The sequence below is a fragment of the Aethalodelphis obliquidens genome, unplaced genomic scaffold (assembly GCF_003676395.1).
Source record: "Aethalodelphis obliquidens isolate GAN/ISIS:26980383/991018 unplaced genomic scaffold, ASM367639v1 scaffold34, whole genome shotgun sequence".
Classification (NCBI taxonomy): domain Eukaryota; kingdom Metazoa; phylum Chordata; class Mammalia; order Artiodactyla; family Delphinidae; genus Aethalodelphis; species Aethalodelphis obliquidens.
The window spans coordinates 13,822,178-13,847,569 of record NW_020837978.1 but is presented as its reverse complement, the minus strand read 5'-3'; the positions used below and the strand labels follow the sequence as shown (position 1 = coordinate 13,847,569).

Here is a 25,392-nt window from a genome sequence, read left to right as displayed (position 1 = left end):
TCCTTCCTCCCTCCCTCCCTCCCTCCCTCCCTCCCTTCCTTCCTTCCTTCCTTCATCGCAGTATTATGACAATCTGTGTTGTGCAGGGTATTTTAAACTGGGGTCAGTGAATCCCCTCCAGTTAGATGTAAAATGGTGTGTTTATGGAGGCATGTGCAATTTCCAAGGGTGAGAGTTCATATCTTTCATCAAAATTTCAAAGATTTCCGCAGCTCCAGAAAATTAAGAACACTGTTGTCAGGTATATTTTATGATTCTGTTTAAAAGCATGTTTTTCTTTTCCTATCCTAACTGGTTTCCTATCCCAACTGCACTAACAACAGAATACATTTAGAGAGCCAAGGTCTCCAGACCTTGGTCACATTGTTGTTTATACAAAAGTGCTGAAATATAACAGCAGCTGCCTGTTATTTCTCTAATCACTCAGTAGCCAGAATTAAAATGTTGTGGCTGGCTTTAACTCATAGCAGGAATACCTTTGTGGTTACTATCATATATATTAAGCAGGACTTTTTCCAAAAGCCATTGGTCACATGCTTTGTCTCACTAGTAATTAACTTATCAATGAGCTATGGCACACTCTGGTGATTTTTCCCTAAAAGATTTATACTTAACAGCAAACCAGGGCATGATAAATTTATCTATGCAAAGTGCCTTTTTGACCCAGAGGAGGTTAATGTAAATTTCTAATGAACTATGATGTATGGTGGTAGGCGAGTTTCAGGACCTCTGTTGAGATGTCATACACCCCCATCTCATCTGGTCTTATTTTTCCTTAAGTCATGTTGTATATTGTACATTTGACTTGTGTATTCATATTGAATATAATATTGTAAAGCAGGAAGCTGTTTATCGTTAGTTGAAAGGTATGTATTAGAATATGGATTTTGCTTTCAAAGAGCTTATATTCTCTCCTGCACAGTCCTTCTGTACTGTGAAAGAGGACATGTGATTGAATATGTGTCCTTTGGGAACAAAAGCATTTCCCTTCAGTGTTTATGCAGCATAGCTTATGGTACTTTAGAAAATCCACAGTGCTTGGACTTCCCTGGTGGCTCAGTGGTTAAGAACCCACCTGCCAATGCAGGGGACACGGGTTCGAGCCCTGGGCGGGGAAGATCCCACAGGCCGTGGAGCAGCTGAGCCCATGAGCCACAACTACTGAAGCCCACGGGCCTAGAGCCCGTGCTCCGCAACAAGAGAAGCCACCGCAATGAGAAGCCCGTGCACCGCAACGAAGAGTTGCCCCTGCTTGGCGCAACTAGAGAAAGCCCGCACACAGCAATGGAGACCCAACACAGCCAAAAATAAATAAATAAATAAATTTATTTTAAGAAAAAAGAAAATCCACAGTGCTTGAGAGGGTGAATTGATTTCTGTCACTGTTTTCAGAAGTTGGGAGACATTTGTCTTTTTGTATTTCTTAGTCCCCGAAGAAAGCAGTACTCTTTTTAAACAGAAATTTGTGAATCTACACCTCTCGCCAAGTGCCAGCACTTGCGGTGTCATAAGAAACCACTTTGCTACTGGATGACAATTTTAGGCCAGGACCCTTTAATAGTGTACTATCGGATGCTTCAGTCTGGTTATTCCAGAACCTCTTCATCTGAGACCAGTGGGAGGGAGCAGGTAATGCAGTTCTGTGATTCATTACAATCCAACGTGACTAGAATAGGATAGAGGCATAAAAAGGGTGTTCTCAGTATCCAGTGATGTTTCTTATGCTGACTTTTTAGTCTCTCCTTGGGCAAGAGTTACAATTTTTTTTTAAATTTTGTAAAAATATCAAGTTGCAAGAATAGCAAGCTTCCACTTTTTAAGCCTTTGCTGCATTTGCTTAATCATATCTCTGTATATATATAACACATATTTTTATAAATATGTATATAAATTTTATCTTGGGGGAATTCCCTGGTGGTCCAGTGGTTAGGACTCGGCGCTTTCACTGCTGTGGGCGGGGTTCAGTCACTTGTCGGGGAACTAAGATCCCGCAAGCCGTGTGGTGCGACCGAAAAAAAAAATTATTTTTTTAGCTCTTTGAGAGTAGTTTGCATATATCATAGCCCTTTAGCCCTTAATATTTAAGGGTGTATTTTCTAAGATGATAACCCAAATTAGAAAATTTAATCAAATTTTGAAATTTTGAAGTTAAGGAGGAACCTGGAAACAAAATAAAGTAGCTAGCCTTAATTATTATTTGTTATCACATTTTGCTAAAATAAATTTGTTCTTTTTCAGTTGAGCTCTCTAAAACAGAACTATTTACATTTCCTTTATTTAAAAAAAATTTTGGAACATTGCATATGTAACAAAGGAGTATATCATTTATATGTTTGGTTTTAACAGTTAAGAAAAAATTGAAGTACCCTGTATCACTACCCAGATTGTACTTTTTTTTTTTGCGGTATGCGGGCCTGTCACTGTTGCGGCCTCTTCCGTTGCGGAGCACAGGCTCCGGACGCGCAGGCTCAGCGGCCATGGCTCACGGGCCCAGCCGCTCCGCGGCATGTGGGATCCTCCCGGACCAGGGCAGGAACCCGTGTCCCCGGCATCGGCAGGCGGACTCTCAACCACTGCGCCACCAGGGAAGCCCCAGTTTGTACTTTTGAAGCCCCTTGTATGACTTTCCTGACTCCCTTCATTTCCATTGCCCCTGAAAGGAAATTACTCTTCAGACTTTTGTGTACTTCTTTCTCTTAATTTTCTTTATTAACTACATTTACTTCTATGTTTGCCTGGTGTTGATCTTTTTGTAAATGGATTGATTCTCTTTGCAATTTTTCCTCCACTTCATTTGCTCAACTTTTACGGGGGAGAGCTTTATTGAGGCATAATTTGCATGTAGTAAAATTTACCCATGTAGCATACAGTTTGGTGAGCGTTGGTAAATGCATATCATTGTGCAGTCATCTCCACGATCAACTTTTTTTTGGAGATATATTAGTCCATGTTGATGCATGTAGCTGCAGTTGATTCACTTTTGCTGTTGTGCAGTATTCTGTTGTGTGAATATCCTACAGTTTATCCTTTTGTTGTCAATGGCCATTTGGGTCGTTTCCAGGTTTGGGCTTTTATGAACAGTGCTGTTATGCGCATTATTGCTGGATGTGTGCATGTTAAACTTTACCACATATGTATAAAATTGTTTTCCAAAGGGATTACATCACCATCAGTAGTATAGGATAATGATGCTACTTGTGCTAATGATAGTACTTAATATTATCCAACTTTAAAATTTTTATCAATTTGGAGAGTGTGAAATACTATCTCAATTGTGATTTTAATTTGCATTTCCTACATAACTAATAAGATGAACGTCTTTTCATATATTTATTGGCTATTGATTTGCTTTCTTTTTAAAGTGCTTGCTCATTTTGTGCCCACTTGGCTTATTTTTTGCCTTTTTCTAATTGAGCCCTACGAGTTATTTTCAGACTGTGCATATTACTCTTTTGTCATATACAAATATCTTTTCACCAGCTTGTGGTGTCTCTTTTCACTTGGTTTTAATTGCTTTTGATTATCAGAAGTTCTAATTTTAAAAATACTCAAATCTATTCTTTATTTTTATTTAAGGTTAATATTTTATGTCTTGTTTTAAAATGTCCTTTACTACCTGAGGGCCGTAAAATACTCTTTTGTATTTTCTTCTGTAAATTTTAAAGTTTTACATTTCACATTTAAATCTTTGATTTAAATGCTTGAAATCGATTTTTAAAAATATGGTATGAGGTAGGGATTAATTTTCCCTCTATATAGATAATCTGTTGCCCCAGCACTGTTTATTGACTAGCCCAGCTTTTCCCACTCATCTGTGATACTAGTTCTGTCATATCAGGTTTCAAGATAACCAAGGATCACTTTCTGAGCTCTTGATTCTGTTTCAGAGCTCTGTGTGTCTTTCCCCGAGTACTCTGTCCTCTGTATTACTGATAACCATAGGTCCAGCTTCCTCTCTTTGCTCTGCTTCAGGGTAGCTTGGTCCTTCTTATAGATTTCCATTAAGAAACTGTGTTGTTAGGTCAATCTCCCAAGGCCTTGGAAATAAAAGCAAAAATAAATAAATAGGACCTAATCAAGCTATAAGCTTTTGCATAGCAAAGGAAGCCATAAACAAAGTGAAAAGACAACCTATAGACTGGAAGAAAGTATTTGCAAATGATGCAACCAACAAGGGCTTAATTTCTAAAATATACAAAAAGAAATTATGTTGTGATCACCTTAGGTGTATAGCTCAATGTGGAAAGAACTGACATCTTTACAGTACAGAATTTTCTAATCTGAGAATATGGTATATCTCTGTTTCTTCTTTAACAATAGAAAATTTAAATTTAAAAAGTCTTCATAAAGTTCTTACACAGCTTTTGTAAGATTTGCATCTAGGTACTTAAAAAAATTTTTTTTGGCTAAGTGGGTATCTTTTAAAAAACTTTTTATTGCAGTATATAATATGATATGTGCACTTTTCTATATGTATAAATGAACAGCTTGCTGAATTCTAAAGCTAAACACCAGCACCCAGATCAAAACCCAGAACATTAGCCGTTCCCTAGCAGCCATTCTCATCTTCCTTCCCAGTTACTGACGTCCCCCCAAGGGCTGCCACTGTCCTGAGTCCCAAAAGCATGGGTCAGTTTGGCCTGTTTATATACTTGTCATGTAAATGAATCAGAGAGTCTGTGTTCTTCTCTCACTGGCTTCTTTTGCTCAGTGTTATTTTTGTGATCATCTAGTTGTAGATTGTTCATTCTCATCGATGTGTAGTATTCACTTGTGTGAATATACCACAAGTTGTCATTTTAAGTTGCATTTTCTGAGTCATTTTGTTGTAGCTGAGAACTGCTATTGACTTTAGTATACACAGATTTTTATAGGCAGTAACCTTGCTAAATTCTCATTAATTCTCATATCTCTTTGCAGATTGTTTTGGGCTTTCTTTATAGTTGGTCATATTGTTTGCTAATAATGTACTGTTTCAGGTTTTTTTTTTTTTTCTGATCCTCACATCTTTCATTTCTTTTGATCAAGATAAGAGACAAGCATAAAACAAGCCAGATGCAAAAAAATCATGGGATAAATATTTTATGAATAAATTAGACAGGTGTTCCTTAGATTTTGGAAGAGAAATTGAGCTGGAATTTCTAGTGTATTTTTTAACAACTCTAAGGTTCTGCTACTGTCTAGTGCCTTGTGGTTTGAACAGGGGAGTCTTGTTTGGGAGGAGTGATTCCAGGGCCAGTGGCTTCTTTGCCCTTGGCCTCTGGTTCACATGTGTGCAACTGGAAATGAATCTCTTTCATGGGATCTTGACAGGCTGTCACAATTGGTTAATCTCTTCTTGGTTTACCAGTGCAGCTGGAGAGCCAAAGGTTGTAGGGGCAGTGGTTATCTGTGTTCTAGCATAGAAGTTTGTCACTTAATTGAATGAAATAGATTTGGGGCACACGGCGCCCAGAAAGGCACAAGTAGATTCTACTCTCCTGGGTCTGCATCTGAAAGACTCTAGTGTATATGGATTAATTGAAACTCTGAGAAGACAGGGTGAGGTTTTAAAAGAAAGTGAGGGCTTCCCTGGTGGCGCAGTGGTTGAGAGTCCGCCTGCTGATGCAGGGGACACGGGTTCGTGCCCCGGTCTGGGAGGATCCCACGTGCTGCGGAGCGGCTGGGCCCGTGGGCCATGGCTGCTGAGCCTGCGCGTCCGGGGCCTGTGCTCCGCGGCGGGAGAGGCCACAACAGTGAGAGGCCAGTGTACCGCCAAAAAAAAAAAAAAAAAAAAAAAACGTGAAAGTCACAAAAATCTTGAATCACAGGTTGCCATGTGATTTCTCAGAAGATGACAGTGATAAAGACAGTAAGGCTCACCTATGAAGTCTCAACAGGGAATTTTTATACCTACTGACTAAAACTGTATAGTAATATAATTATAGCTTGAGATGCTGAGTAGTGAGAAAAGTCTTTAATAAGTATGTGATGATGAGAAAAGCATATTTCTAGCTCGTGATTCTTTTCTCTTACGTGTTGAGGGTGGATGCAGGGAAGTGAAGCATCACCCTAATGCAGTTGAAGTTTTCTTAAGTGATCTCCATTTAACCAGTTAACTGGTGCTCACAAATCAACTGATGTCCATGGTGGGTGGAATGTTCATGGACATTCCAGTTGGATCCCCAGGCATTTCCATCCCTCCCAATGGAGTTGTAAGGTACCAAGCATTACTAGTATTTGACCTTAAGTTACGGAATTTAATTAAATATTATGTAAGTCAATGAAATATGAATGCAAAAAGATGAACTTCTATGAAATATAGACTCAGTGAAGGTGAGATCTTAAAGTTTGGTTCCCAGATCAGCAGCATCAGCATCTTCTGGGAACTGTTAAAAATGCAGATTCTTGGGCCCCACCAGATACCAAACCCTCCTGGTGATTCTGAAGCATGCTAACGTTTGAGAACCGCTGTGCTAAAAAATATTGCAGTTGATCTAAGTACAGGAAGGAAGAGGGATTATAAAAATATAGGAGCCTTCTGCACTCAGATTGTGTTTCAAAGATCTTTTAGTTCTTGATTGTCTTTAAAGAAACAGAAACCAAAAATTGATAACGGGTAATGGTGTAGTTTACGTAGAAAAAACAACCAGAACTCCATTCAGCAGACCGTTTTCAAAGAAATGTCCTTTGCCTCACATCTAAAGATTGGTGAATGAATGAACATATGATATAAATTAACATAAAAGTGTTTAGAAGTACTAGTATCAGTTTTTATGATTCTCTGCTTTAATCTGTTCTTTCAACTTACTGTCCAGCTGCTGAAGCGAGTCCATACGAGAGGAGAGCTTTGACTGTCTTTGATAAATCTAGTAACCAGGGCTGATAGGCACCCAGTATGTACTGGAAGAGCTGGTCAGCCAGAATTTGTTCTGAAACATACTGTGTCGTTTGATCCTTATCATAACTTTACGAAGCAGGTACCTGTTTTAGAGATGGGTGGGGCTCAAAGTTGAAGGTTACACAGCTAATTAAATGATAGCACCAAAATTTAAATCTAGATTGTTCTGCTGGTGGCATAGTCTAAATATCAGTGAACAGAAATATGTATATTGATACAGAGTACCTTGGCTCTCTGAGAAGAGAACTAGTAATTTGGTATCTATGGCAAGGCATTCTAATTCTCACCACGGGCTCCCTGTGCCCCAGTGTTTCCAATAATAATGTTCCTAGTGAATAGCCTATACAACCCATATTTTCCTGAATCATACACATAGGGAGTATGGTGAGTTTCTGCTGTATTTCACTCTGAATTGAGAGTCAAGGCAAAAAACAAATGTATTAGTTTGCTAGGGCTACTGTGACAAAGTGCCATAGACTGGGTGGCTTAAATAACAGAACTTGCTTTTCTTACGGTGCTGGAGGCCAGAAGTCTGAAATTAAGGTGTGGGTAGGGTTGGTTTCCTCTGAAGCATCTCTCCTTGGCTTGTAGACGGCTGTCCTCTCCTTTTGTCTTCACATGGTCATCCCTCTGTGTGCATCTGTGTCTTAATCTCCTTTTCTTATAAGGACATCAGTCATATTGGATTAGGGCCCACTGTAATGACCTCATTTTAACTTGAAGACCCCACCTCCAAATGTACACATGTTCTGAGGCACTGGGGGTTATTAGGACTTCAACATAAGAGTCTGGGGGAGACACAAGCCAATAACAACAACTGAGATGCTTTTGGTTAATTAGAGTTTTCCCAGGAGGTCAAGATCTTTTATTTGAGATTTGAATGTCCTTGACTTCTCTCTTTTTTTTAAAACATAATTAGACCAGAGTTCACGGAACCAGGCTAATTTGAAATCCAGGTGAGAGCAAACCAGCTTCTTAATGGGTTTTAGGAGAGTAATATATTTGGGTAGCAGAATGGATTCCATCCTTCAAAGACCAATTAAACCTTCTTTGATGATTTAGAATCACATGTTAATGCTAACCAATTAAAAGTTCGTCATAAAAACTGCTAACTACAGGAATTCTTGTTATGGGGGAAAAAAACTTGTAGGACTTGAAATGTAAATAATCCTGTTTTACATCAGGTTAATTACACAGCCATTACTACAAGTCCCGCCTTCAGCTGCATTTTACATATGTCCCTCCTGTGAGAGCTGCTTCTGAAAACATGTCAGCTTTGTCTGGTAAGGAGAAATGGGAGTTCTTGCTGAATTCTGCTGGTGCATCTTGAAAGAAGGGAAACAGTCATTGGAAGGAAAAAGTATACGCAGTATATGATTGAATTTTGATCCCTAGTTATGTTTGAATCTTAGGTTCACTAACAGTATTTTCCTCCCATGTGTAAAATCTGTTAAACAGTAATGCTTTCTTCATAGCAAATAATTTCTGTGCCCTCATCTCTCATTACTCAGTGTGATGGTTGTTAGAAATGTAGAATCTCAGCCGCCAACCCCAGGTTTAGTGAATCAAAACCTGTATTTTAATAAGATTCACAGGTAAGCTGTAGGCACATTCAAGTTTAAGAAGCACTGCTTTGGATGGTGATAACAACAGGACTTTAATGGAATCTTTTTAATAAAAGAATGTCCTACAATGTGTTTCGTCTCTGTTTCCGTTCCATTGTTATATCCAGTTGGTCTCGGCAGAATTCTGGAGGATTCTCTGGCTTGTTACCAGCTGCATAACCTTTTTCCTTCCATTTCCTTGTTTATAAAAGAAAATAAGACCTTAGTGTGGAAAGATTAAAGGAGTAAATGTATGTAGGGCTTTTAGAACAGTGCTGGGCACAGTGAGTTCAGAACCCAGCAACTTTTGTTGTTATCATTATTCTTATTAATTATTACTACCAGTCACCACTACCACTACCATAACCAAATCAAACAGCAATTACTTAGTCTAGTAAAGTGCCTACTACAGAAGTAATAAATGTCACAATTATTTTATGAAGAGCAATTCCTACCATGAATACAAATGTCATACCAACCTATCAAATAATTCACCCAAACTTTTAAACCCCTCTTTGAAACAAATACAAAATGACAACAAAATATTTGAAAGCTTGGTGGAGAAAAAGTGTGCATGAACCATCCATTTTTCTGTTGCCTGTCTACCATGAAGAAACTCAAGCTCGGTGTTTTGGTCAGGATTTCTTTGTTTTACAGAAATCGTTGTATCCTCACCAGAAAAGCTCTGAAGGCAACAGTTGTTGGGCACATGTATTTGTTACAACTGGCAATCCAGAAACCTGGGCTCTGGTCCTGTCTGCCACTGACTAGCCGTGCTGACCTGAGCAAATTACATACATGTGAAATGAGATTGAACTCCATCATCGTTAGTGTTCTGATTCTGAGAATCATGTATGTAACATGATTGTTACATAACATGTATGTATGTAACATTCCAGTACAGTCTGTATGAGACTCATTTCCATTTCAAATGGTTAGACTCTCAGACCCTGATAGCAAAAGAGTTGAATGATAAGCTTCTGCTAGAATGGCCTTGAGGAGCTATTATAAATAACAACAAATCAAGTATAACTTATATCTCTTTGTTATGTTATGATGAAGTATATCATTGCTGCTTTGCTGAATATTGGATTTCAGATGTACTAAAACATCTGTTACTAAGATATGCACCAGAATGTCTTATGTCTTCCTCGCAGGAAATGTTGTTTATAGATGTCTTCTGTTGTTTTAGTGTTAATATGTAACAGATGCATGGGGAGGGGGAAAGCATCCTAGAGCACCTTTGAGTTTTTCCAAGATTTAAATTTGGTTCTCTTTGAATTTTTATTCTATTGGAACAAATAATGGAGGTCTTAAGAAGGAATTTGTGCCAACTTGCGTGCATAGCAATTGAGTATGTATTAGAGTTAAATGACTCTTGTCTTTATCATTGTGGGGTTTTTGACATGCACAACTATAAAATTTCACGTGATTGGTTGACTAAATTGAACTGGTTTTACAGAGTGAGTAAATAAAAATTAACTGAGTACATCCTACATATTAAAACACTGCCTTTGCTGGTTAAAGATGTAGCCTCTACAGGAGTTAGGTTCTAAAGACTTTCAGTTCCAACATAATGGTTCAAGGAAGACCTACACATGGCAAGGAGATGGAGGAAAGAGATTTTTTTTTTTTTTAGTATGTGGGCCTCTCACTGTTGTGGCCTCTCCCATTGCGGAGCACAGGCTCCGGACGCGCAGGCTCAACGGCCATGGCTCATGGGCCCAGCCGCTCTGCGGCATGTGGGGTCTTCCCGGACCGAGGTACGAACCCGTGTCCCCTGCTTTGGCAGGCGGACTCTCAACCACTGCACCACCAGGGAAGCCCAGAGATTTTTTTTTTTTAAGTACCATATTGAATCCAATTTAGCTCAGAAAACTAAGATACTAGTTTCTGACATTTCGGTGAGACTTAGTTGCCAGATTTCGAGGGAAAGATATTTCAGTTAGTGCATCTTTATTCTTTGAATGGAATTTATTTTAGATCAAGTCATAAGTGTGTGTTTCAAGGCTGCCGTAATAGAATAAGCCCTATTCTTCATTAGGTGAAATGGTAGACTTACACATTCCGTCATCTTTCAGGGCCAGGGTATATATTCCATCTTCCTGAAGACCTTCATGATTTCTTCTGCTGGGAGCAATGTATCCACCCTCCAAACTTCAGGATCACTTCATCCCTTTCTTATTGCATTGATCACATCTTATGTTATTTTACCATTTTTTTGTATGCTTGTTTTATTATCCTTCCTTCATTCCTTCCTTCCCCCCTTCCTTCCCCCCATTCCTTCCTTCAACAGGTCTTTGTTGAGCACCTACTATGTGTCAGGCACCCTGCTTCCGGACACATAGTAGGTGTGTCTATTGGATTGCCATCCGTTTAAAAGCAGATAGGCTCTCATCCATTCTTACATTGTACAACTAATATTCAAAGAAATACAATGCTTGAGGTGCTGAGTCTATCTCTAGAATTTTCTAATTTCACTTATCAAAAGCCTGAATAAATCACCCCAGCTCTCCACTTAAAGGCACCGTTGCTTCCCATAACTACATGAAGAGACCTTTTGTCACTTTTCCAAACAACACAGTTAGACATACTGCGTCTTCAGGGCTATGGAGTAAGCTCTTGCAAGCTATGCTCAGCAGCTGCAAGAAACATCTACCAGGGTGATGGAGTAAGGCAGTCAGAGGTCACTGCTACCTCGGAGGGTAATCTGTACTGAGTGTGCTTTCACTAGGATTTAGGGCCAGCCAGGAAGAACAACTCTTGGAATTACCAGAGACTTCTAATTGCTGTTCTCGACTTTGGATTGTTGGTGGCCAGTGCAAAATCCAGACTCCTTATTCTTTTCCCCTAACAAATTTTCTAGTTGTCGCTATTTGTTTTTTTTCCCCCGAGGGAATGAGAACACATTGAAATGTAACACATAAATCTGCTTCATAGAAATCCTACTCTGTGTGTCAAAATGAATGATATGTTTTTTAAAATAATACGTTAGTATTGCTGATTAATTTCACTTGTGAATACAATTGAGATTGTTGCCTTGCTGAATTTTAGGAGGTTTGTTAACTTTCAGGAGCCTCATCTATGAACTAGGGTGATCGTAGTGACATCATGGGATCACTGTGCACAGATGAAACAATATGTGTGAAATACTTGGGATCACTGTGCACGGATGAAACAATATGTGTGAAATACTTGGCACCAGGCCTGGCACATCATACCTTCAACTTTTTTTTTTTAATTTTTATTTGCCTTTTCTTCTTACAACATAGCTTGGGACTGTGAGACATAGAACAGTGCATACACTTAAGCCTCTCAAAGATGTGAGGCTCGTGTTTGGGGAGTGGGTGGGGTAGGGGGACATCTCACTGCCTTACTGAAAGTTTAGGGCAATGTGAAATAAGAAAGAATAAGAATTCGCCGGCCAATGCAGGGGACACGGGTTCGAGCCCTGGTCCGGGAAGATCCCACATGCCGCATAACAACTAAGCCCGTGTGCGCAACAACTACTGAGCCTGTGCTTTAGAGCACATGAGCCACAACTACTGAGCCTGCGAGCCACAATTACTGAGCCCGTGCACCTAGAGCCCGTGCTCCGCAACAAGAGAAGCCACCTCAATGAGAAACCCACGCACCGCAATGAAGAGTAGCCCCCATTCGCCGCAACTAGAGAAAGCCTGCGTGCAGCAACGAAGACCCAACACAGCCAAAAATAAAATAAATAAATTTAGTAAAAAAAAAAAGAAATATGTAAATATATTGGCCTTTGCCCAAGTTCCTGATGCAGAGATCCTGAATCCCTTGGAATTTTCTAGGTGATGGGGACATCTTTTGTTGTAATGAGGTGACTCTTGGTGGGCCCCTGGTTGGGGACTGTTCACCAGAAAGACCAAACCATAAATAGAAATTTGGAACCTTCAGCCCCTTTCCCTCTTCTCCTGAATGGTGATTGGAAATGCAGTTAATAATCGATCATGCCTATGTGATGGAGCCGCCATAAAAAGGCCAGAAGTGTGGGGTTCAAAGGGGTCCCAGGTTGGTGAGCAAACATCCCTGTGCCAGGAGGGTGGCGCATCCCAACTCCACGGGGACAGAAGCTCCCGCACTTGGGACCTTTGTGGACCTCTCCCTATGTACCTCTTCATCTGGCTGTTCATCCATATCTTTTTTTTTTTTTTTTTTTTTTGCGGTACGCGGGCCTCTTACCGTTGTGGCCTCTCCCGCTGCGGAGCACAGGCTCCGGACGCGCAGGCTCGGCGGCCATGGCTCACGGGCCCAGCCGCTCCGCGGCATGTGGGATCTTCCCGGACCGGGGCACGAACCCGTGTCCCCTGCTTTGGCAGGCGGACTCTCAACCACTGCGCCACCAGGGAAGCCCCCATCCATATCTTTTATCATACCCTCTATTACGTAATAAACTGGTAGGTGTAAGTGTTTTCCCTGAGTTCTGTGAGCTTTTCTGGCAAATGACTGAACCTGAGGAGGAGGGTTGGGAACCTCTGGTGTGTAGATGGTTGTTCAGAAGCACAGGTGATAACCTGGACTTGCAGCTGGTATCTGAGGTGGTGGGGGGCAGCCTTGTGGGACTGAGCCCTTAACGACGGGGTCTGATGCTCACTCCAGGTAGATGGTGTCAGAATTGCTTGGTGGGGAAACTCACAGATCTGGTGTCAGAAGTGCTGTGAGTATGAGAGTAAAGGGCAAATGGTGTTTTTTTTTTTTCTAGACAGGCAATGAAGAGGTAGCCCAGCCCTCTCTCCTCCGCTGGCTGATGAACTGTTCTAATAGTGTCAATTCAACATGGACTTTTACATATGTGATAAGAAGTCGAGATTAGTTATTCATATTCATTTGAGTTGGTTGTGTAGGGTCTTCTGTGTTACTCTCACTGAAGGAAATTTCTGTTTTCATTTTAAAAACAACCTCTGCACAGTCAGTGCACTAAGATGAAAGGTGGTGAGGTTTAAAAAATGAGTCATTGTGGTTTTAAGATCTCTTTAAAGCCAAGTAAAGCAGCAGATTCTGTCTTAACTCAAGAATCGGGTTGGGGCTTCCCTGGTGGCGCAGTGGTTAGGAATCTGTCTGCCAATGCAGGGGAGCCGGGTTCGAGCCCTGGTCTGGGAAGATCCCACATGCCGGGGAGCAACCAAGCCCGTGCGCCACAATTCCTGAAGCCTGTGCGCCACAATTCCTGAAGCCCGCATGCCTGGAGCCCGTGCTCCGCAATGGGAGAAGCCACTGCAGTGAGAAGCCTGCGCACCGCAACGAAGAGTAGCCCCCGCTCACCACAGCTAGAGAAAGCCTGTGTGCAGCAACGAAGACCCAACGCAGCCAAGGATAGATAAATAAATAAATATATATATATATTAAAAAAAAAAAAGAATCGGTTTGGAAATGAGTAATTTATCTTTTTAAAAGCCTCATTTATACCAATCGGTGTAGTAGAAACCAACTTTTGAATTTTGAAATGAGCCAGTTTTTTGTTATATTACCTGTATAAATCTAAGAAGATAAACATTTTTGTTTACAAGATAGTCTTATAAAACTGTCAAGGGTAGTCTTCCATCTCTCCCCCTTCCCCTCTTCTCTAGATTAGGGTGAGAGTCCTGAATTTTGAGAGAATTGAAATGTCTTCTCCTTTTGGGGCTTGGTACTTGGAGGTTCATGGACCTGCTAGGGTAGTAATTCTCCATACCCGGCTACATGTTAAAATCACTTGGGTGCTTTTAAAAAAATATTCTGCACGGCCCATCCCCAGAGCTTCTGAGCTTCTGATCACTTGATGAGGAGAGAAAGTTACAAGGTCGGGCGCCCTGAGGACCCAGCTTCCGGCAGGATTGTATGCCCAGGTTTCCCTGCACCCACTCCCCCCAGCAGAGTTGCAGCTGAGCCAGGGGTCAGGGGTACTGAATTGCCCTCATTGAACCCCTGGGGACTCGGGGTTTTTCTGCTTCCTACTGCCTTGGGTCTCAAACTGGCTGTCCTTAGCAGGAAATGTCTGTGAAAGACAGGAGGAGGTTAGCAGGAACCTTTTTTTTTCCCCCTAAAGAGAATAAATGTTTCTTCAGCATCTGCTTGTGACATTTATTCAGGAGAGTGACTAATTTAAAAGGAAAGATTACTAAGGCGTTAAAATGCTCATTGTAGAAAATTTGAGAACTGTGGAAAAGCACAAACAAGAAAAGAAAAAAATATCTGCAATCCCACCTCCGTGAAGGAGAGCCACTGTTAACGTGTTGGTCTTTTAATGCCCTTTCATCTTGCCCAGGTAAATTAGGAAAATGACAAGAATAGCCAAAATTAAACTTTCATTTATTGAATATTCATTTGGGGCCAACAAATGAAGTTGCTGTTGCCCTTAGAGTGGTAAGAAACCTGTAGTTCGAGGTGTAAAGAAATTTGCTTCAGGTGTTGCAGCTGATAAGCCAATACAGGATCTACCTGGTTGCAAGGTGAGGGGTTCTATTCCCTGGGAGATGGAAATATTTATGTTTGTGTATTGCTTTAAAAAAATTGGGCCACATTCTACATTGGACATTGGCCATATTTATGACATGCAGTTAGCACAGGAGTATTATTTTTAGGTGTTGTCTTTCTATTATGACATTACTGGGGAGTCTGTGTTTATGATATTAGAATATTGCCAGAGTATCTCATTTGACTTTCTGGCCGCGGAAGCATGTAGCATGGGAAGAGTTCAGGGTTCCTAAATTAGGAATGGGGCAGTGTTCAGCCTCCTTTTTCTCTAGTAAGCAGCTGGCCGATGTTTCTCCCATGACCACCTGCCAGGGAGTGAGAGCCAAAGCCTGGGCTCTGCTCTGACCCCACCGGGGTCACCTAAGGATTTGAAGGAGGCCGGCACCCTTTGGCCATTAGGCAGTCATGACCAAAATATAGCCTCCTTTGTAATTACAATGAAAATCTGTCCTGGATTTTATAAAAAAATTTTTCCTTCTTTTTATTCTTTTCCACTTATATGCTTGTTTCCTCCATTCTTTTTTTTGTTTGTTTGTTTCCTCCATTCTTTAAAAAATAAAATTGACCCTAAATGGTATAATTTACATGGAACTCAGTTATAAAAAGCAGCTCTTTTTGTTTATAAGAGAAAGTGTAACTCTAAGTCCTGTGTTTCCATAGTTACATTGCATGGTAATAAGATAAAAGTCAAACTGAAAGAGAGATCCGCAAGGCACTCCATGCGTTGACTGAGATAAATGTGGTTATAAAGCAGCTGTACCAGGTTTTTAGTCAGGAGCTCGGCAGGCAGGTTGAACTGCCTGAAATCTCCCATTGGACGAAGGGCATTTCTAATGCTTTGTGTTTAAGGTAAAAATGGATCAAGGAAAGTTGGACCGTTGCTTCTGTGTTGGGGGTTTGTATTTTACCAATACTTAGAAACATGATTTACTAACTTTGTTCCTTTTGGAACTGTACATGGTATTTTCCCCCATGCAGGAAATCAATAAAATCAATAATTAAAAGTCTAGGTTGCCAGCTTGATCATTCCGGTTCCTACTCCTTTTTAGCTCCCATTCATTTCATTGTTTTCTCTATTCCAAGAATCCTGGAGACTTTAGGCTGAGTATATATTTTACTGGGTTCAAACTTTTTATTTCTTTTATTCTGCCTATTTAAACGGCATTACCAACAAGGACCTACTGTATAGCATGGGGAACTATACTCAGTATCTTATAATACCCTATAATAGAAAAGAATCTAAAAAAGAATAGAGATATACATACATATATATAACTGAATCACTATGCTGTACACCTGAAACTAACACATTGTAAATCAACAATATTTCAATAAAAGTTTAAAAAATAAATGGCATTAATTTTTCAAAAAATGTTGTTTAATGTGCTTTTGTGATTAGATTACTTGATGAGACCCGGAGTGGGAGAGGGGTGAGGAAATGGTACCTGGTCAAAAAAATCCAATAATAATGTTCTCTATTTGAAGCGTTTATTATTGTTTTTTAACAGTAAAACTAGTGTGAAGTCATCCAAGTTGTTTGATATTTGCTTCATTTTCTAAATTTAATAGGAACTGAAAAAGGGTAGATTCAAGAATAGGTATAAAAATTTCAATAGTGATTAACAGTCTCCACTGTAGAGTTGTAAATTGCCTTTAACTCACTTTTTAATGGACCAGTGCAAATACACTGCTCTGAGAGTTGGTAATTAATGCTCGTTTTCATGGCTCTCAGTAGTTTATAGATTAGCTTATGCTGCTTTCCGAGATTCATAGAATCTCTTTCTGTTTGACGTATCACAATTCAGCCTGCTGTGTTCAGTATATAAGAACGTAAAAAACTCTGAAGATGCTTTTGGAACTTGGAGCAGAACTTTAGATAGGCCATTAGTGGGATTTTACCATTCATGAAGTTTCTGATCTCATCGGTTGTCATTTCCTTAAAAATATGCTCGGTAGGAGAATAGTTATTCTAATTCACAAGAAAACAGACCCTGCTTTTTTTAAACATCCCTCTCCCCTAAGCCGGGGAAGGATACCATTTATTATCCATGTCATCAAGTTAAAAGGACATTTTAATAACATAAAATGTCTAAAGGTAAAAAATGGGGTTGGAAACCTGATTGAATTACTCTCTTAAGAAGAAGACTATAAAATTTCTTCCATCCCCCCCCTTTTTTTTTTCCTGTGATTAATTTCAGGAAGTAGCTGCTTGGAGTTAAAACCAGAACTTTTCATCTTTTTCACATAAAATGTATTATATTATAAACCTGGTTTTATTTTCAGGGCAAGAGCCTAATTACTATGGTTCCATTCCTTTTAACTTTCTGTCATTCTTTTAAAGCAATTCTCCCTGTGGCTAATCTTGTTAGTTTTCTGCCCTTTTACTGTGCTTGTGTTACCAGGGATTGCTACTGAAGGTTGTTTTTAGGAGCCCTCCTCTTGTGAACTGTGTATGACATTTGTCTACTGCAGGAAAAATAGCCATTAGAAAAATGATTTTATTGCAGAATCAAATAAGATGGCTTTCCATGAATGAAACTTTTTTTTTTTTTTTTGAATGAAACTCTTATGTCACATCACTTCCTGGTAAGAAAAGCAACCAAATTATGGATGGGGCAAACATTCATGAGAGAAGTTGTGTTCTGTCTTATGTTTCCTAGTTCCTTGATATGAGAAGTGATGGCTTCATTAATTTTGGCCCCGACATATGGATTCTGATACACAAATTGCTATTATTATTAATACAGGTGACATGGTTAATTTTTAAAGAAATAAAGTCTGTAATTAGAGCAAAACAAAACATTTAAGACAGAAGAAACAAAGCTCTTTTTGTAACCCAAAGACAAAAAATATTTTGGTGCATGGTTTTTGTTTTCAAGGAGGGTGACCTCTGAGCAAATCTGTGAATTCTGTGGTTTGGCCTGGGTCTGGTCAGTACCTCTCTACCTCCTTTGGGTCATCTCTGCCTAATGTAGGGTGCTCTCACCCTCCTGGTGCCTGCAGATCTTACCTACACTCTTCCTACATCAAAATGGAAAAAGGATGGATGATCTGATTCACTGTGTTTCCTCCTTCACAGTCATTGCACTTTCACTGGACCTTTTATTTGAGGTATTTCCTCCCCTTTTAAGACAGCAGCATTATTACTAACATTTATCGATCACTTGTTGTACGGCTGTTCCTGTGCTAGGTGTATAACAGTCTTGTAGGGTGGATGAAAGTATATCATTTTATGAGATGAGGGCCATAAATCTCAGTTTAAGCAATTTGTTGGAAGCCACATAGCTCAGGAGTGGAGGTGCTGGGGTTTGAACTCGATTCTCTTCTGACGTGTAGCCTTGAGTCTTTTCTCTGAGCTACTTTGATCTCTACCTGTGGGTTGAAAAGTTGCCCTTTGAAAGATGCTGCTGTAGTAAACAACAGGGTAGGTAGTCTCCGCGATTTAGGACTAACGTGCTCACTTACCTGACCCAATCCATCATCGGCCTTTTTGGTGGCCCCAGGTCATCTAGGTACATATTTTATGGTTTCTGGCACACATATTACATTTCAGTGGTACTTCCAGACCATAGCTACTTCGTAGCTTCTACCTGTTAATAACATCCAGTATGACTAACAATATTATTGATCATAATAATAGCTAAAACATACAGATAAAAAATTGTTTTATGCACTTTGCACAATCATTTAATCCTCACAAGACTCTGTTAATCCCATTTTCTAAATGAGCGAACCGAGGCTCAGTGGTGGGTGATTTGGGCAAGTCACCCAGCTGGTAAGTGGTGAACCTGGCACTCGGGCCTGGGCATCCTGGCTTCAGTCTGCAGGTTAACTGTTTCTCCACAACACCTTTCATCCTGTGCCTGCGATACCTTGTCTAGCTGTACTTGTGAAGTTTCTAACAAGAAGAATGTATTTGGAATGTATTTTCTTTGTTGTTGAGGGGAGAGAGGGCAAGCCAAAAAATCTTTTACAGATGCTGCAAAATCTTATACTCGCACTGTCTTGGGTTTCCTTTGTTGCCATCACTCGACAACTCTTAAGGTCACCTCCTCCAATCGTATCACTCTTATAGAAGAGGAAACTGAGGCCCAGAAAGATTTAACAATGTGCCTAAGGTCACAAAGCTTATCTGTTTTATAAAGTAACAATGATATATTTCAGATATTTTTAATCTTACCATGAACTGATTTTTTTTCCAGTTCAGTTTTTGGATAACCTTGAGCAAATAAAAAGCTTGACTTTTCCTCTGCTTTACTCCATTGTGGTTTCCCTGGAGCTGGCAAAGATTTTCGAAATGTATATGTTCCGGGACTCGAGAAATAACTTGGTGAAACTAAGCAAGGTCTTCGTGGGATGTTGGAACTGCTTACTCCAGTTTTCTTCTCTTCCTTTTCTCACAGACTTCCTCCTTGCTTCAACCCCGTTATCCCACTCAAGGCCCCTGGCCTGTACATAGGCTTCCAGAGCTTGCATCGCTTTTCTGGAATTTGTGCCATAGTGGTCTACGTCACAAGGATGTTTGGGTGACAGTTCCGGTGTGGGCAGACTGGTGGGTCAGGGAACTGTTTCTGGCCCTGGTATGTTGGAAAACAAAAGCAGGGTTCCTAAGTAACCCCAAAATAGATTCATGGACAGGATAGAGAAGCTATTACAGATGTTCCTTATTTCTTAAAAAAAGATCTAAAAACCTTATGAAACTACTTAGGGATTTTTTTAAAAGTGGATTTTGATAGGTTCGCACATTGCTAACTGACTTGTTTATTATTCAGCCATCAGTGTTTTAGTCTGGCTGACTCTGATGTTTAATTGCATTTGTTATATGAACCATTTTGTGATATTTTTCACTTTTACAGAAGACATTCAGGCATACAGTAGAGTATGCAGTATTTAGTTAATTTACAAAATATAAGCTTGGTGCCCGATATGGGTTTAAAATTTTAAACAATGTGTATGTCATGACCCCATTTTGGGGAGAGAAATATGTGTGTGTGTGTGTGTGTGTGTGTGTGTGTGTGTGTGTGGCATATGTCAGAGGTTCTCAAACTTTGTCACACATCAGAATCATCTACAGGTCTCGTTAAGATACAGGTTGCTGGGTCCCACCCATAGAATTTCTTATTCAGTAGGTCTGGGTTGGGGCCTGAGAATTGGCTTTTCTAACAAGTTTCCAGATACTGATGCTCTTAATTGGGGACCACATTGTGAGAACCATTGTGGGAAAGAGAGGCATAGAAAAAAGTCTGCAAGTATACTGCACCATAATGTTAACAGCAGTTACCTCATTTCTGGGTAATGGGATTACAAGGGCTTTTATTTTTATCTTTATGCTTTTCTGTATTTCTCTCCCCCCCCCCCAATAACTGAGTATTACAGATATCATCAGAAGAAACAGCATTTAAAATTTTTTTTGGAAGTTCTAGTATTTCTATTCTCATGAGCACATGTAGTTTCTGTTCTCCATTGTCTAGTCTTTTACTACTGCCATTATTTTAAAAAAGTTTTGAGAACTCAGTGTTTTGTGTCCCTTGTTTCTATTTTGTCTTCCCAAGATGTGAGCATTTAGAAGGGTATATTTGTCACATGGAGTTCTTATTTCTGTTGTGGTGCTAACCATGAAGTGTTCAGTAGATTCTCAGTAGCTCAGTTAGTTAGAATATCAGATTCTTTTATGCCACATCACTTCTCTTTGAGACCCCACGGGATCCTATTTCATGAATACAGATTGTATTTGATATGCCTTTGATAGAGGAAGTTCTCCTCAGAATCGGAAAGAAGAGTAAAGAATTTATCTAAGGCAACCAAAGTAAGTCAAGACCACAATGACAATCCAACTCTCTTGACCTCAGAATAAATCAACCAGCCACCAACCAAAAAAGTCTCGGCACTGAACTATCACTTCATCATAAAGGCTCTCCGTAGTTCACCCCTTTTTTTTTTTGGTGCAGTACACGGGCCTCTCACTGCTGTGGCCTCTCCCGTTGCGGAGCACAGGCTCCGGATGCGCAGGCTCAGCGGCCATGGTTCACGGGCCCAGCCGCTCCGCGGCATGTGGGATCCTCCCGGACCGGGGCACGAATCCGCGTCCCCTGCATCGGCAGTCGGACTCTCAACCACTGCGCCACCAGAGAGGCCCTCACCCCTTACAGTTTTAAAAATAATATGTGCATAACACCAAACATGAAAAACAAAACCTCAAGAATGCAGTGCTTTCCCATGAAAGAATAGCAAGGGTATTATGCATATATGTGAGTTTCATTAATATTTTAGGAAGGACCTCTCTTAATTGAAAATATGTTTAGATGTTGACTAGCTGAGAAACCACAGGACTTAGAATCCAGAGAACTAGTTTCTAGGTCTGTTAAATTTTAGGCATATTACTTAGCCCCTTGGATTAAGCCCTAGCGTGTCAGTGGTAATATTGACCCTCTGAACGCCATGGGTTTTTACTGTGATCAAGTGAGTCAACTCTCAGAAAACCTGGTTAGAAATGTTTTACAGCTCTAAGGCAGTGGTGTGATCTGAGCAGTGATTTCATCAGTGCCCCTTTCTCTTCCCCAACCCTGTGGTCTCCTGTGGAAATTTCCGTGACTCCTGGTCCTTGGGCTGTAGAGAACGTTGAGGCAATGTTTGGCAGGTCCAGCTTCTTCTTGTCCACCTTGCATCCTGCCCAGCCAATTTGGCAGGAGCATGGATTGGCCTTTGTATGACCTCTGAAGTCAGACGGCTTTAGGAAAAGCAAGACCTTTTCTGAAGGGTGTTTTTCCTGATGACACCATCAAGTTCCTTTCCAATTAAGATGTCTCCCGGAAGTTAAAGTAGTTATGGTCTCTATGGAAATCCATAAATCTGTTATATAAAAAAATGATCTGTCACCTGAGGAATTTGTTTGTCACTCCGTTGTTCACTGCCTCTCTAAGGAAGCTAAGGAACTAGGCCTTTGTAACCTCCCTTACAAGTTCTTACTGTTCTTCGCAGTTCCAGCTAAGTTTACACTTAATCTCTCTACTTCCTAAGTAAATACCCCAGAATGGTTTGATGTGTATTGACGAAAATTTCAAAATAACTTGTGAATTCCTAAGAAAGGGGTGATTTTGCTCTGCATTCTGGTTCCCATAGCACCCAGACAAGTTTGGGATACCTCTTAATTCATTTTACCCTTCGAAGAGTAGAAGGATAATACACTTCAGGAATGGTACCATCTTTTTAAGCATTGCAAGCAGACCGTAACCCCATTTATAGTTCCTTTTCTTTGCCTTAAGGGTTAGTGAGTCTCATGTAACAGTCTCCCCACTTGTCAGCTGTCCTTCAACTATATGCCGTTGACTGTTGTCTGTGGTCGTGGGATTGGTACTATCATGAAGGTTGGCTAAGACACGCATGTGTAGTGCTTCATTCCTGCTGGAGAAGGAGGTCAAAAAGGTAAAACCCGGGCTTCCCTGGTGGCGCAGTGGTTGAGCGTCCACCTGCCGATGCAGGGGACAGGGGTTCGTGCCCTGGTCCGCGAAGATCCCACATGCCGCAGAGCGGCTGGGCCCGTGAGCCATGGCCGCTGAGCCTGCGCGTCCGGAGCCTGTGCTCCGCAACGGGAGAGGCCACAACAGTGAGAGGCCCGCATACCGGGAAAAAAAAAAAAAAAAACAAAAAACCAAAAAGGTAAAACCAGGTGACTGGAATATGGTTTTTAGCCCAAAACATACTTTATTCTAATCTCTACAAAGCAGTTAATGATTTAGAAAATTAATTATGGGCGTCTTGCACCTTTTTCTTGAAGAGCTGCTCTGTTTGTTGGAGAAATTCTTTTGAGTTACTGCTTATGACATGAGCTCGTTCTGGAATGCTCACATGATCAAATTATTTGTAATCTTGTGTTTAGCTTTTACATCTATTTATAGTGTCTGTGATCTTACCTTAAATTCTTTGTCAACATTTCCATTGCATACTGGTCTTTCTAAGTTCACCTTTAAAATATTAGTGTGACCCAAATTATTGTGAAGTTGAAGTTTAGGATTTGATGTGACCTCTATTAGGTGTTTTTGCTAATGTCTTCTTAAACATTATAACTTTCTGGATGGTTATCTTATGATGACATTTAACACAGTTGGGGAGGAAAAATAATTCTCCCTCTACCCTCTTGAGTTCATAGCTGAGAACCCTGTAATAAAATATTAACAAGAGAAAAATACACAAGTTTATTAACACGTATACATGAGAAAGACCCAAGCAAAAATGAGTAACTCCCTGAGGGGGCCTAAGCCACCACCTTTAAATATCATCTTCAGCTAAAGACAAAAGAAAGGTAGGGGTGTGTGTGTGTGTGTGTGTGTGTGTGTGTGTGTGTGTGTGTGTGTGTGGTGGGGCAGTTACATGAATTTACCAGGAAAAGAACAAGAACAGTATAAACAAGGGTAAGGGTTGTTAGATTGAAGTCCGTGCCATCTCCATTGAGTTTTTTGTGATTTAGAGTCATCCTTCTTTTCCTGGTACAGAGAGGGATAATATTACAATGGTTATTTCCTTTATAAATGTAGATGTCCCTTAAAAAAGAGTAACTTCTCTGTTTTCTGAGCTTCTCCAATATCTGCTATTTCTCAAGTAATCCTTACGCCGAAGAAACATATTTTCGGGTGGCATAATCTGCTGTCCTTCAGCACACGTGGCCTTCCTTGGAGCAGGGACATATTTCTTGCGTTGTACTGTTGTAATAGCAAGATGTCTTGGACAGCATGATACAGAGCAGCAAAGAAAAGGTATTTATAGTGAGGCGCTTACTGCTTTACAGTCTACTTGAATCATACGGATATGGAGGCCTGATTGTACTGTGCCATTTTATATAAGGGACTTGAGCATCTGCGGATTCTGGTATCTGTAGGGTGTCCTGGAACCAATCCCCCAAGGATACCAAGGGATGATTGTATATAGCAGCATAAAATGAACTCTGAACTGTCGTTTCCTTTGTGGTCAGTGAAGTAGAACTAATTGTGGCCTCTGTTTCCCAAAGTGTCCTTTGGGGGTGGCCTCTGATATAGCAAGCAAATTGGTGTTGCCAGGTTCTAACTTGTTTCACCAAATCCCCAGGTTTTTAGCTACCTGGACCTCCTGTCACCACCCCCCCAGGCTTCCTAAGAGCATCCTGATTCCTGTTATCTATGCTGACTGGTGTGAAAAGGTTCCTTTGAACTTCATCCAAGACTGGTTTGGAGCACTTCAAACATTTTGAAGAATAAGAAACTCTAAGGTGGGGAGGGGCAGTATGGGGGATTAAGAGGTACAAACTATTATGTATAAAATAACCTACAAGGATATATTGTACAACACAGGGAATGTAGCCAATATTTTATGATAACTATAAATGGAGTATAACCTTTAAACATTGCGAATCACTATATGGTATACCTGTAACTTATATAATATTTTACAGCAACTATACTTCAATTAAAAAAAATGAAACTCCAAGAGTATGTTTACACGAAATACCCAAGCTGTAGAGAAGCATATAATATATACCCGAGTGGTGTTCATTTTGGTTCGTCAAACCATATTTTGCCAAGTCTGAGAGTGAGATGAGTTGGCCCAGCTCAGTCGCTCCCTGATCTTGGTTTATTTTCATCCTTAAACCAGCCTGGGAAGTAGAAACCTCAACTTTGGTAGGAGGTTTACAGCTTTCATACATTGTATTTTCTCACAGCCTGCACTTTTACCCAGTGTACCTAATAGGACGATTCTGAATGGCTTTTCTCTTTAAAGTCTGACTTTCACGTATCACCCGGCTGTCGATTATGAATAGTTAAGGTGTTGTCGCTCCTCTGACAGCGTCTGCCCCCGGGGTGTTTGGGGGCTGGGGCTCCAGCGCTGCAGGGGGGACGCGCACTGCTTGTTGATACCGAGAGTCTTCTTGCCTGGGCCAGCCTCCCCTGGATGATCACCACCCTGTTCCTTCTAGGAGAAATCTTGCTTTTTTATCTGTCTCTGAACTCAGTGATTATGAAAGTAGGGAATTATCTAGACTCAGATTGTTTATTGGGGTGAAATATACATAACATACCATTTATCATTTAACTATTCTCAGTGCGGTGATAGGTACATTCACAGTGTTGTGCAACCATCATCATTTTCAGAACTTTTTCATCATCCCAAACAGAAGCTAGTACCCATTAAACAATACCTTCCTATTTCTCCTTCTCCTGGCTCCTGGTACCTCTAGTCTACTTTATGTCTGTATGAATTTAATTATTCTTAGTCCCTCATATAAGTGGAATCTTTCAATATTTGTCTTTTTGTTTTTGGTTTATTTCACTCAGCATAATGCCTTCAAGGTTCATCCATGTTGTAGCATGCCTCAGAATTTCCTCCTTAAGGCTGAATAATATTTCCTGTGTGTATATATCTCGTTTTGTTTATCCATTCATCTGTTGATGGACATTTGGGTTG

General features: G+C 40.4%; 1 protein-coding gene across 7 annotated transcripts in view; it reads left to right on the top strand.

The window, feature by feature from the left end:
- The window catches only part of KIF13A (kinesin family member 13A), a 217,604-nt gene that overhangs the window by 33,929 nt on the left and 158,283 nt on the right, over positions 1 to 25,392 (top strand). The gene's annotated exons all lie outside the window — the stretch shown is intronic.